Source organism: Macadamia integrifolia, unplaced genomic scaffold (assembly GCF_013358625.1).
Source record: "Macadamia integrifolia cultivar HAES 741 unplaced genomic scaffold, SCU_Mint_v3 scaffold713, whole genome shotgun sequence".
NCBI classification, from domain to species: domain Eukaryota; kingdom Viridiplantae; phylum Streptophyta; class Magnoliopsida; order Proteales; family Proteaceae; genus Macadamia; species Macadamia integrifolia.
Genome location: NW_024870521.1, coordinates 82,597 through 96,943, shown reverse-complemented (window position 1 = coordinate 96,943; position 14,347 = coordinate 82,597). Strand labels below are relative to the sequence as shown.

Here is a 14,347-nt window from a genome sequence, read left to right as displayed (position 1 = left end):
CTGAAAGGGGGAGGGGAGGAGGAGAGAGGGAAGAGCTTCACTTTCTAAGTGGGGTTGTGATTCTGGTGTGTCTAAATCGAAAGGAGGGGGTATTTATAGTATTTTTGGGTCCAAGGGGAGGAGAGAGAAATCTTTTAACCATTGGACAAAAGGGGGTTTTGGACTAAAGTGGATGAAGAGGTCTTTTTATCCAATGGACAAAAGGGGGTTTTTTTACTAAAGTGGATGAAAAGGGTTTTTTAACCAATGGACAAAAGGGGATTTTTGACTAATGGGAGGAGAGAGAAATTTTAGCCAATGGGTATTTGGACAAATGGGAGGAGAGAGAAATTTTAGTCAATGGAGGTAAAAAGTGGGTTTTTGGACTAATAGGAGGTTGCGGCATAGGGTCTGCCAGCAGAGTAGTGCATACACGAAAATGGGCGAAGAAGAAATTTCTTCACTTGCCAGGTCAGTGGGAAGAAAATCCTGACCGTTGATGGCAACATACAAGGTTGGGTTGAAATGCACGGGGCATAACCAGCATGGATGCATGGGAGGGCAAGCATGGTGTAAGGATGGGCAGGCAATGTGCACAGGATGGGTAGGCATAGTGCACGGGCTGGGCATGCATGGGGCAAGGATGGGTAGGCATAATGCATGGGTTGGCCTGTAGCCATGAATGGGCTAGGCGGTAGTAGGCACGGGCTGCAGAAGGTAGGGGCACTGGCAGTAGCCAGCGAGCGCATGGGTCGTAACTAGCAGGCGTTCTAGCAACAGCCAGCAGGGGCGCTGGTAGCAACCAACAGATGCACCAGCTACAACAAGCAGGGGCACGTGCAGGGTTATGCGGGGGTGCACACAAGGCATGCGGGCTGGCCTGCTGGCCATCATGAGTAGCATGCATGCGGGCAAGCCTGTGCGCAGTGCACTCGTGAATTATGGAATTTTCTAGCGATGATTACGGAAGATTTGATGGTCCAATTTTGACGTGCTATATATTGTCAAAATCGTATTTTCGAGCACTATCCATCCGTACGGTTACATTGACCAGATTCCTTCGTATATAAAAAGTCAAATTTGGACCCTCTTCTCTCCCGTGCGGGGGTTCCCAAGGTTTTCAAGTAGGGGATGAATTCGTTGTATTTGGGTAGGTAGGGAGTTTTTCCCAATTTTCAGCAGGCTGCCAGTGTGTGCGGCTTACGTATAGGAAAATGTAATTTTCCAGGAACGATTGTGGGAGATCTGACGGGCCAATTTTGACATGCCATATATCGTCGAAATCGCATTTCTGAGCACTATCCATTTGTACAGTCATCTTGACCAGATTTCTTTTTATATAACAAGTCAAATTTGGACCCTCTTTTTCCCTCACAGGGGTTTCTACAGTTTTTAGATAGGTGGGGAATGTTTTTGGGTTTTTTGGGTCGATTATCATCTCTATTGATCAGAAGTCGGAAGTCGAAAGTCGCATCCAAGATCCACATTTCATCATAGCCGGAGTAGGTGACAAAATTGGGTGTCTGCACCAGGGTAGAGGTAGTAGAGGCTGGTTTAGATGGATGGGTGGAGTGTTTGAACATTCCACCAAACTATAGACCTCCCCACTGCCGATCACTTGTATAACAGCAACGGGATGCGACTACTACTAGTCGTCAATAGTAGAGTTCAGTTTCTTGTCCTATAGTTGTCTAGATTCCTTTTTGGTTCACCCCTTTTTTGTAACCAATTGGCTTAGATCAGTCTTCTTAATGTAATTTGGGGTTGAAAGTAAGAAATCTTAATGTTTGAGATTTAAAAGTGATCGTAAGCATATAGATTAGTGTAGCTAATGGGTTAAACACAAGGAGAGTAGCCACTTTATTTTAGGCCTCTTCTAGTAATGTGAAAGTGCACAGATTAATTATGGTGATCTACTTCTAACTACCATCCTAAAGCATATGCATCTAAAAGCGTCCTAACCAACACATCTAGGAATTTAAATAATTGAAAGTAAAAGTGCTGAAATAAATAATAAAAGTGTAACTAAAAGGGAAGAAAGGTAGAGAGAGGCACACAAGTAGGTTTCTCTACTTAGCCTGTCACACCCCTATTCCAGTAGACCCAACTTACCATTAGGAATACCAGTGGTGTGAGTAAGACGCTTACCCGTCTTACAAACCTACCTGGATCGATGATAGTAGTACCTTAATATTAACAATCTCACATCACAAACCAACCAATAGCAGCGGAATTAGAATATAATAGCGGAATCATCATTAAAATGATGAGTAAAAAAGTATTCCATTAAAATTCCTAGATGTATAACCAAGTTATACATAACCAAGTTATTCCATTAAAATTATCCATGACTTATAAATGATGAGTCAAAAAGTATACCATCCACAATTCTGTATTAGAATAACAAAAATATGCCAAGCATCTCATAGTGCTGCGTATGCACAGAAGTCACAAGCATAGTCCTAGTCATACTCCCTTACTTCTGGTATCCACTAGTCACTCACTCCATACTGGGTTTTGAAGGATAGAGAGTCACAAACCATAGGCATGACCGTACCTACATCTTCATCTAAAAGGGGGCATATACGTGGGGTGAGCTTCCAACTTACTTAGTGAGGGGTGGGGTTTATGCACAATTAAGCACAAGCATTCACATATATAATATTTCATGATGACATAAATACAAAAATTAAACACATAGTCCATGATCCGAATGATGTTATCAAATTGATCATTAATCCACCTGACAATACAACTAAGTCTGGTAATGCTACTACAACACATTAAGCTATATTCCTGTTCTCAGAATCGCCATCAACTACATAGTGATACAAACCCTAGCCATGATTAGAAGCCTGTCGAGCCTGGGATGCAACCATCGGTCACCCAACAAACTCTTGATAACCCCCTCTTGGTAGTCATGACGCCGGTATCACAATCGGCCACACCAGATAAATTCTAGCCTCCAGCAACAATCACCTCGTACCGTGGGTGTGACATTTTGGGAAGATTCATCGAACATATCACCATTGGGTTATCCAACACCTTACCCCTATTGGTAAGGAGACGTAGCATGGGGAATGTCACCTAACCACAATATCCTACATGCCTTTCATAATGATACAGTTATTATGGACCACGCAACACTGGGATCACGATCTGCCACGAAGCGGGTCTGTTTCCAAGTATAGTCCCGGGGTACACGATACCAGAAACACATCGGCAACAAGGTGTAACCCATGACTATATACCTATCTAGCATGGATGGAAGTTAAGTATGGACTATGCAACACCGGGATTCCCATCGGTCATGAAGTGTATCTATTTTCAAATGCAGTCCTGGAGTACACGATACCCAGAACACATCAGCCACAAAGTGTAATCCATGACTATAACTAATTCTAATGCACATAATCAATGCATGAATGCAACAAATATACGAAAATCATGATATCGGTACCACCTCAGCCACACCGGATTCCATCTCACAACATACATCTTATATCATTTCCATCAAAATATAACATATTATAGAACATCATCATCATTTAAGAAATTTAAATAATCATATGAAAATCCTACACATGTAAGCAGTTCTATAATATTTAAATAATCCCAAAATAAATGTCAACCATCCCTCACCTTGTTTAAGTTCGAATGGATCAGGTTCAAAGTCAGCCACCAAATGTTCAATTCAATTATGGCTTCGGGGTACATGCGTGTCTCTATCCTAGACACAAAGTTAATTAGGTGTTATTGCATGTCGGGAACACTGGGGAGAAAATATAGGGTTTACCCCCAAAGGGGTCAGACACTGTCCAACTTGGACAGTATAGGTCACCAGATTCAGTCACTGGAAACAGAGTGAAAATCCACCAAATTCATCAGATGTGAATCCAATGGAGCAAATAGAGAGCTCATAAGAGCTTCCTGTTCACCGAAAATAACCCACTGGATTCAGCCCTAGATCTTTTCGGTGGCTATTTCTGGTGGAAACACATAAGGTGCCCGTGTCAATTAAGGCTTTTTGGCTTGGGTTCGATTGCCGAGATTTGTTCCATGGAGTTTGTAGGGGGTGTTCCTAGCTTCATTTTAAGCTAAAGAAATCCCAATTCCATCAGGCTATTTGGGTGATACATCAATCAAATGATTGAAACCCTATATAGTCATTTGGTCACAAGCATTGCTGGAGTTCACCAGACTTGGTTTGTGCTCCGCAATCACATTAGGGAGGTGAAATGATAGTTCCCCGATCTCCGGGAGGTGCCAAGGTCAACGATCACTTCTTGTACTACTATTCTAGGTGAAAATGAAGAGAGAGAATGTAGTAGGAGAAGTGGAACCTAACCTCTAACAAGGATTCCAGCAACAATGCGGGCAATCGACACCAAGGTGAGCTCCAAACTCCTTCTTCCCCTTCTTCTTCTTCCTTTCTCTTCTCTTTCTCCTCTTCTTTCTCTCTCCCATATTTTGTACAAGTGAGAGATGCGAAATGAACTCACCTCTCCTATTTATATCTAGTTAGGTCCTTAGGGCCTATTTGGCTGGTCCTAGTCTAGTCCAAGTAGGTTAATTCGACCTTCAGGACACACAGGCCTATCTCCTTGGACTTATAAGAGACACAAGTCAAGGGGAAAGTATGAGAGAGTGTGTATGCTCATCTGGGGCTATTCCCGATGAGGGAGGTGGGGTCCACTAGCATTATAACCAATTTAACAGCACAGGTGGCCACCGGATTCAGCCCACTTGATTCAGGCCCAGGTGATTCCGGTGGCATATTGCCAATGGTCAAGACAGTTTTCTATTTTGACTTCTTGCTGTCCATATGTTGGTCTTGCACAGGTAGTTGCCCTAGGTGATGCAAATGACCTTCCAACAATTTTGGTAAGTGTCAGGATTCAAGGGTAGGGTGTCGGTTCATTTACCATCTGTGATCAAAAGGCTTAAATCCCCTCCAGTTGGATTGGCAAGCAGCACATGAGCAAGTGTGGTCATCTCTCCCCTTTTTTGCAAAGGGCAGCTGTTAGCCAAAACCCGGTGGTACTTTCTAATTTCGGTCCGAAACATATTACAATAGTCTAACTTAGACCAGGTTAGGGCACAGGTGTAACATAGCCCGAGGGATGCAAATAATACAAGCTTCCCTACTTGACTAGTGAGTAACTCTTACAAGGGCTTCACTACTTAGCTTTAGGGAAAAGGAGGCAGAGTAAATAACTGAAAGTAAAGGCAATAAAAGGTTGGTTCTATAGCTAGAGAGAAGCAAAGCCAACATATAGTCTAGACAAGGACCTTAGGGGAAAGGGAAAACTATAAAGTAAAACTAAAGTTAAAAGCCTAATTTAAGAATGAACGGGTAGCCAGAAGAGGGAATGAGAGGGGATGAGAAGACTTATGAAGAAGCCTACCAACCTGAACTTCCATACTTGAATTAAAACTTGTTGCTTCTTGTTTGATTTGAAATACTACTAGCCCTCAAAACCAGATCTAGAATAAACCAAATTTGAAATTGCTAAGCCTGGAGAAGACAAATCTGAACTTGAAAACTTGTGCTCCACACTTGGTTCTTGTCACTTAGAACTAAGCCTAGAACTAAAAAGTAAAATTACAACTGAATACCATGAAAAATAAACATAAAAAAAAAACTAGCATTCATCCATTACATACGTGGTTAAACCAAAAAGTAGGAAGAAGACTAGAAGAAGAACTAGAGAACACCTAGAGAAAATAAAACCCTAAAGGTGAAGTGCTAGAGAGAAAAACCCTAATAGAGAATTGCTAGAGAAAGAGAGGAAACCCTAATAGTGAAGTGCACCCCGTCCCTTCATTGGTCAATTTTTATTTATATGGAATAGGGGAGAGGGGGTCCAACAATTAGGGTTTGATGAGGGTTTAATGAGGGAAGAGAAGAGAGAAATGATAGAAAGGAGAGGAGTCCAACAACTTGGGTGTGATTAGGTGGAGGTGAGAGAAGAGAAAGAGGGAGAGAATTGTAGGAGAGGAGATCTCCCATGAATTGGTTTCCTAATTAGGGTTTGTTTAGGTCAAGGTGCTGATGTGGAGGAGAGAGAAGAGAGAGGATAGAAAGGAGAGGAGTTCAACGACTTGGGTGTGATTAGGTGGAGGAGAGAAGAGAGAGAGGGAGAGAATCGTAGGAGAGGAGATCTCCCATGAATTGGCTTCCTAATTAGGGTTTGTTTAGGTCTAAGGTGCTGATGTTGAGGAGAGAGAAGAGAGAGAGGGGATGAAAAGGAGAGGAGTCCAACGATTATCTTTTTTTTTTCCTATTTTTTCTCTCTCTTCAAACTTGCACAAAAAAATGCCTCTTGTCTGAATTTTTATGACTTGGACATTCTTCTAATTTGTATAGGAAATTCCATCCATGCCCCTTATGCTTTAAGTAGGTGGAAAATAAGTGATCTTCAACATCTCCTAAAAAATTGGAGAGAGGGGAGAGTGTGTCATCCAAGGTGGTTCCCCCTTTCTTTGTTAGCTTCTAAAATATTCTCTTGTACCCCTAGGACAATTGCAGAAGGGCTAGACCTGCATATTGATTTTCTTCTGGTCCATTATTCTTTTTCTGCCCAAAAAGGATAATCGAGTGTACGGGTGTCTAAATGAATGTGTACATTTAATGCAACATGTCCATATTGCTCAGAATTTTGCCTTCTTTCCAACTATAAAATAGATAGGATCTCTTTAAGTAGAAAATTGGAGATATGGCACCCGATAGTCCCTAAAGCCATTAAAATACAAAATCTGCAAAAAGAGAGTAAAACCGAAGGTAGCTCCATTCTAAGTATGTAAAATTCATGGTTTCTATCCTAAGATTTCACACATAAATGTGCTCATCAAAATTCCTCCACACTTAGACTTTGCTAGTCCTCGAGCAAAAGAAAGAGAACAAAAAGTAAACAACAAAAAACCTAACTCACTTTCGTAGGAATCACGTTTGCACTTAGCATGTGCAACAAGCCTTTAAAACCCTAGGTCACCCCTAGTGGATGAGTTGTGTCTTGTGAGTGTTTGCAGTGAATATACACCCAAAATTCAGAAAAGAAAAAATCTCAACCTTGGCTAAAGATAAGGGCCATACCGATCCGGAGTAAAGATAATTCCTCCTACACTTGATCTAGGGACTCACAGACTTGATTTTTTATTACCCAATATCAATTCCAGGCACCAACATATTTCTTAATTCAGAACTCACCTTGACTCTTTCAAAATATCCTTTTCTTAGGGCAAGACCACTTGTGAAGTAATAGGGAATCAAGGACTAAGGCGTCGAAGTGTTTTCGACCCAACATGTTACAAGGCATTGATGACATTTGCACAAATTTTCCTGCTGTGCAGTTTTCTTTCTCTCTTCTTTTTTTAATAATAAACTCTATCCTACTCCACTACTATTGGCCTGAATGACATGGTGGAGCAAACACCAGACACCCAAGTTACTATGTAGCTTAACTTTTTGCATATGCCCACATAGACAGTGATGCCAGAGTTCTTTCAGAAATTTTCATCCTAAGAGTTTCGATCAAGACACCACGATTCCTGAGGTGCAATGCCCTATCTAGTTCTGAGGAAATCAACTCTTACTTTTCATTTATATAAATTTCCACACTTTATTTAAAATTTGTATTTATCAATTCATGCCAATCTAAAAAGAAGGTCTCAACTCCAAATCAAGAGTACAAGGAACCGACAGACTTATTTATTACTTTTCACACATCAAACAACCGAATGGTATGATCATTAGCCAAAAGCCAAAGTATTCATCCTTAGTAAGCTCAAAAAGAAAAACAAACAAAAACAGGGGAAAAAGCAAAAGAAAAAGAAAAAGAAAAAGGTTTCCCTCCCCCACACTTAAGTCATGTAATGTCCTCAATGCATGGAAAGAATTAAAAGCAAAGATGATGCATGGGGGTTATACCTGGGTAAAGGTTAGTCATTTGTGTAAAGAGGTTCATGGGGATCCATGACCTCTTCTAGAGTAGAAGATGACAATTCAATGAAGGGCTTCAACCATTGACCATTGACCTTGAAAATTGCACCTATGCTAGGGTTCAACACCTCAACAGCACCACAAGAAAAAACAGTCTACAAAACATAAGGACCATCCCAACTGGATCTCAACTTGCCTGAAAAAATATGCAACCTAGAATTGTAAAGCAAAACCTTATCCCCAGGTGTGAAAGACTTCCTAAGGATTTATCTATCATGAAAAGCCTTGGTTTTTGCTTTATAAATCCTAGCATTGTCATAGGCATTTTTGCGAAACTCCTCCAACTCAACAAGTTGGAGTCCACTATGAGTACCAGTAGTAGGCAGATCAAAATTCAGCTTCTTTATAGCCCAAAAGGAACTATGCTCTAACTCAACTGAAAGATGGCATGCCTTCTCATACATAAGGCGGTAAGGAGATTGTCCACGATCAGTCTTGAACGCAATTCTGTGAGACCACAAGGCATCCACAAGTCTAAGAGACCAATCTTTGCGATTAGGGTTGACAGTCTTTCCAAAAATTTGTTTATCTGCCTATTGGATACCTCAACCTAGCCACTATTTTGAGGATGATAGGGTATAGCTAGCTTATGGGTGATTCCATATTTCTTCATGAGGGCCTCAAATGATCTATTACAAAAATGCTTGCCCTTGTCAAAAATGGGATAGATGATCCCATTATCCATCCACTTTAGAATTTCTTTTTGAATGGCTTCCTTCATCACTGGGTTACTCTTCTTCGGGGTTCTGTTGAAGATTTGGACCCCTTAATGAGGTGAATATGATGTTGCACAATAGAAGGGCTAATTCCTTTGATGTCAGCCATGGTCCATCCTATGGCTTCCTTATTTTCCTTTAGAGGCTTGATCAACGCCTCCTCTTGACTTGAAGTCAAATCAGAAGCAATGATGACTGGAAGAGTGTGATCCTTACCTAAGAAAGCATACTTAAGATTGGAAGGCAACTCTTTCCACTCAAGATTAGGGGGGTTCAACAATTAAAGACTTAGGCATTAAGGTAGGGCAACTCTTTCAATGCAAGCTTAGGGTGTTCAACAATGGAAGGCTTAGGCATTAAGGTAGAGCCCATTAACTTTAGACATAATTCCCTCATCAAATTCACCCAATTGTTCCATACACTCTTGAAATTTAGAATCAAAATCAATATCAAAATAAGTCTTAATGGAAGCTGGAATTTCTTGGAGCATATGAACTTCCTCCTCATGGGGATTTGGTTACTTACCCGACCTAAAGACATTAAAATCCACAGAAGTCTTGCCAAAAGAAAGTAACATGGTACTGTTCCTACAATTGATTATGGCATTACTGATGGCAAGGAACAATCTACCAAGAATGATTGGGATCTAGTCTCGAATGTTGGCAACTGGTTGGGTGTCTAAAACAATGAAATCAATAGGAAAAATAAATTCCCCCACCATAAATAAGACATCCTCAATCATCCCTTTTAGAATCTTAACAGACCTATCTGTCAACTGAAGAGTAGTTCCAATGGTTTTCAATTCTCCCAATCCTAGTTGCTTATGAATGGTAAGGTAAAAGATTCACACTTGCACCAAGGTCAAGTAAGGCATGCTCAATGTAGGTGTTGCCTATGATACAAGCTATGGTAGGGTTCCCTGGATCCTTACACTTGGCGGCTATAGGCTGAGTAATTATGGAATTAATGTTACTTGCCAATAACTTCTTTTTGGGCATACTAGTGATACGCTTGTGAGTACACATATCTTTCAAGACCTTTGCATAGGTGGGGATCTAGGATATGGCATCCAAAAGAGGGATGTTCACTGCTACCTTTATGAAGACTTCTAAAATCTTATCTATGGAAGTAGTCTTCTTTTTGTTTACCAAGCAATTAGGAAAGGGGACAGGGGAAACATAAGGACTATCAGGGTTTTACCATTTTTTAGAAGAATCATTTTTGGTTTCCTTAACCAAATCATCTTTAGTTGCTTTAGGTTCAGGTTCATCAGACGAATTTGGAACAAGAGGCACACTTGTGTCCTTAACATAAGGAGAGTTAATAGGAGTAATAGATGGGGAAAGTTTAGGAACACTCCATTGGTACTCTTGGTCACTCCTAAGGGCATAAATAGCATGACATTGGTCGGAGGGCCTTGTTGGGTCTGACCTTGTACCACATTCAGTGGTGCATTAGTGGGTGCTTGTGAACTAATAGTCTAATGCCTAGGGTTAGGCTATGGTTGATTGGGTAATGTTCCTTTCTCCCTCTAATGCAAAAATGAGACAACTTGGGTGAGTTCTCTTGTAAGATATTGATGGCTTGTCATGAGGAGGGCCATATTTTTTTCTAAGTCATTTATTCTGCTTGCCTCTCTAGTGTTGGTAAACCTAGGGGGTTTCTAATAAGATGATAGGAGAGGGGGCATAGGAAAACTAGCCTGAGGTTCTACATTTGGCCTAGAAAAAGTATTTGGGCAAAAGGCTGTTGAGGTCTTTAGGGTCCAGGTTGACCTTGATTATGGAAATTGGAAGGCCCTGCTAGGTTGCCCTGGTTCCAAAAAAAAATTGGGTGATTTCTCTACCTTGGATTGTAAGTGTTACTATATGGATTATTCTGCTATAAGGCATTAACACTGTCATTGGAAGTACCCCTAGAAGTGTTAGGGCATTCTTCTATAACTTGTTCAGGGGACTAGCACCAAGCACACATCTTAACCATATTGACCGATGATGGCTCTCTATGAACAATAGCCTTGCCTTTTGATTAGGCTATCCAAGTGGGCTTCCATGGCTACTATCCCATCCATAAAATATCCTTTCCCTCCTATGGTTCTTTTACTTTCTTGGGTTGATTCCCACTCACGAGTTTTGTCAGTTAAGTCAAGTTAGAATTCCTATGTCTTTCCTTCATCTGCAAAGGATATAAACCCCCAGGGCACATAGACTCTATCATTTGTTTAGTTGGGTAATCAATACCCTCATAAATTATTTGGCACAAAAGCCATAAGTTTAGGCTATGGTGAGGGCATTCTTGGAGTAGATCCTTGAATCTCTCCATAAGTTTAGATAAGAACTCATTAGGCTTTTGCCTAAACTGAAGGATATCACTTCTAAGGATGACAACTGTGAACTGTTCCCATGTGGTTATGGAATTTGTGGGTAGCCCATACAACCACTTCTTAGCTTGGTCTTTTATTACATAAGTGCTTAAACCAAAAATTTAGAAGAAGACTAGAAGAAGAACTAAAGAAAACCTAGAGAAAATAAAACCCTAAAAGTGAAGTGCTAGAGAGAAAACCGTAATAGAGAATTGATAGAGAAAGAGAGGAAACCCTAATAGTGAAGTGTGCCCCCTCCCTCCTTTAACCGATTTTTATTTTTAGGGAATAGGGGAGAGGGGATCCAATGATTAGGGTTTGAAAAGGGTTTGATGAGGGTTTGATGAAGTGAGAAGAGAGAAAGGATAGAAAGGAGAGGAGTCCAACGACTTGGGTGTGATTTGGTGGAGGAGAGAGAAGAGAGAGGGAGAGAATCGTAGGAGAGGAGAACTCCCATGAATTGGTTTCCTAATTAGGGTTTGTTTAGGTCTAAGGTGCTGATGTGGAGGAGACAAAAGAGAGAGGGAGGATAGAAAGGAGAGGAGTCCAATGATTTATCTTTTTTTTTTTTCTCTCTTCAAACTTCCACACAAAATGTTACACTCGTGCCCTGACCCAGTCTAATTTGAACTATTGTGATATGTCTCAGACCGGAGGTGAAAAGTACCGCGGGGTTTTGGCTCATGGTTGCCCATTACAGAAGGGGGAGAGAAGACCCCACATGCTCTTGTATTGCTTGCTAATCCAACAAGAGGGGATTTAGACATTCCGATCCCAAATGGTAAGTGATCCAACACCCCACACCCGAATCTCAGCACGCACTAAATCTGCTAGAAGACCATGAAATAGCCTAGGGCAACTACCTATGTGAGATCAACTGGTGGATAGGAAGCAATCAAGATAGCAAACTTTCTTGACCAATATGCTACTGGAAATAGCCTGGGCCTGTTTCCACTGACCTGTTTTCGCTGGCCATTTAAGCTGCTGGTTGGTTCCAATGCCTATGGGTTCCACCACCCGCATCGTAAATAACCTCGAATGATTCTAAATACTCACCCACACCTTCCTTATAACACATGCACCCTACGGATGAAAGGAGTTAGGTCCACATGCCCTGAATCACATAATAACCTACTTTGGCCGGATAGGGTCCAATCAAATGGACCCTAGTGAGAGACTTACTATATAAGTGGGAAGTTAGTCTCATTTCCCCATTTTCTCATTTTCCCAAAATGTGGAAGAGGGAAAGGAGATAAGAGAAAGGAAGATAAAGGAGGGGGAAGAAGAAGGAGGAAGGGCTTGGAGCTCACATTTGCCCCCAGATACGCGTATCCATGCCAGAATCCTTGCCGGAGGTAAGTGCTACCTCTCCTACCACTCTCTCTCTCTTCATTTTGAGCTAGGGAAAGCTAGGTATAGATGGAATCATGGCTCACATACCTTCTAGATCTCAGGGATTACGTATTTCACCTCCCTGGTGCTATTACCGAGCTCAAATCAAGTTCGGTGAGCTTCGACAACAAGTTATACCAAATGACCAACCAGGGTTTCGATTATTCGATCTATGTATCTCCCAAATGGCCTAGTGGAATCAAGATTTTAATAGCTTAAAATGACGCTAGGAACATCCCCCACAAACTCCATGGAGTAAATCCCAGCGGCCAGGCCTGAGCTGGAAAGCCCCAAATCTCACAAGCAACTTCTGTACTGCCAGTGGAAACACTCTTGTAGAAACACTAGGTCTACTTCCGCTGACATGTTTCAGCCTTAGGAGCTCTCAGTTACCCTCACTGGAAACACCTCTGATGTTTTTGGTGAAAAGTGACTGTTTCTGGTGATAGTATTGTCAATGTGGGACTTTGTATATTCCCTTTGGGGGTAACCCCTATGGGACCCTTTCAATGTTCTGATACATAATAACACTCAACTATGCTTGTGCTTAGGACAGAGACTCGTACGTACCCCAAGGCATTTAGTGAATTGAACAACCGGTGGCCATACTTGAACCCCAATATACACAAGCATAATTAAGGTGAGGGATGGTTGCTTTTCTTTTATGGAATGTTTACAATATTAACAACTGTTCACATGCGATCGTATATTTAATTTGTCATTTTATTATTGACATCTTTAGGTTGACGATCATGATTTTGATAACTATGTCAGTTCAATTGTATTGGAAATGATAATAATGATATGAGATGTATATTGATATATGTGGTGGGATCCGGTGTGGCTGAGGTTGTTCTGGTACCGTGATCACCGCATGGTTGTTGTATGCATATGATGGGATCCAGTGTGGCCGATGTGGTATTGGTACTGTGATTTCCATGTGTTTTCTGCATCCATTCATTGATTATGTGCACTAGAGTTAGTTGTAGTTGCCGATTACACTTTATGGTCGATGTGTTCATGGTATCATGTACTCCTGGACTGCATTTGGAAATGGATACACTTCGTGACCGATAGGCTATACTGAATTGCTATGCATGCTAGATAGGTATATAGTCGTGGGTTACACCTTCTGGCTAATGTGTTCCCAATATCGTGTACCCCGGGACTATACTTGGAAATGGACTCGCTTTATGGCTGATGGTGATACTGGTGTTGCGTGGCCCATACTAACTGTATCATTATAAAAGGCATGTAGGATATTGTGGTTAGGTGACATTCCCTATGCTACATCCCCTTGCCAACAGGGGTAAGGTGTTGGATGACCCAATGGTGGTATGTTCGATGAACCTTCCTGGAATGCCACACCTGCAGTACGATGTGACTGTTCCCAGAGGTAGGAACTTGTCTAGTGTGGCCAATGGTGACACCAGTGCCGTGACTGCTAGGAAGGGGTTATCAGGGGTTTGCTAGGTGACTGATGGACGCATACCGGGACCGGCAAGCTCCTAATCACGGCTAGGGTTTGTATCGCTGTGTAGTCGATGGAGGTTCTGGGACTAGGGATATAGCTTAATGTGTAGTAGTAGCATATACCAGACTTAGTTGTATTGTTAGGTGGATCATAAAATAAATGAATTACATCACAAGAATTATGGACTATGTGTTTAATTGCTATAATCATGAATCATGAATTATTTATTCAACTACCTTTGCTTTTTTGTGCATGAAGCCCACCCCTCACTGAGCAAGTTAGAAAGCTCACCCCCAGTATATGGCCCCTTTTAGGTGATGATGCAGGTGCCATTGTACCTATGGCGTGTGACCCATTACCCATCAGGTCGGAGTATGGTGTGAGTGACTGGTGGATACCCAAAGTAGAGGAGCATGACCAAG

General features: G+C 41.5%; 1 non-coding gene across 1 annotated transcript; it reads left to right on the top strand.

Annotated features, from left to right (window-relative positions):
* The first annotated feature begins 10,972 nt into the window (after window positions 1-10,972).
* LOC122069795 lies at window positions 10,973-11,079 on the top strand. Its single transcript, XR_006137539.1, has one exon. It is a non-coding gene; the product is annotated as a small nucleolar RNA R71 (small nucleolar RNA).
* Window positions 11,080-14,347: the final 3,268 nt, after the last annotated feature.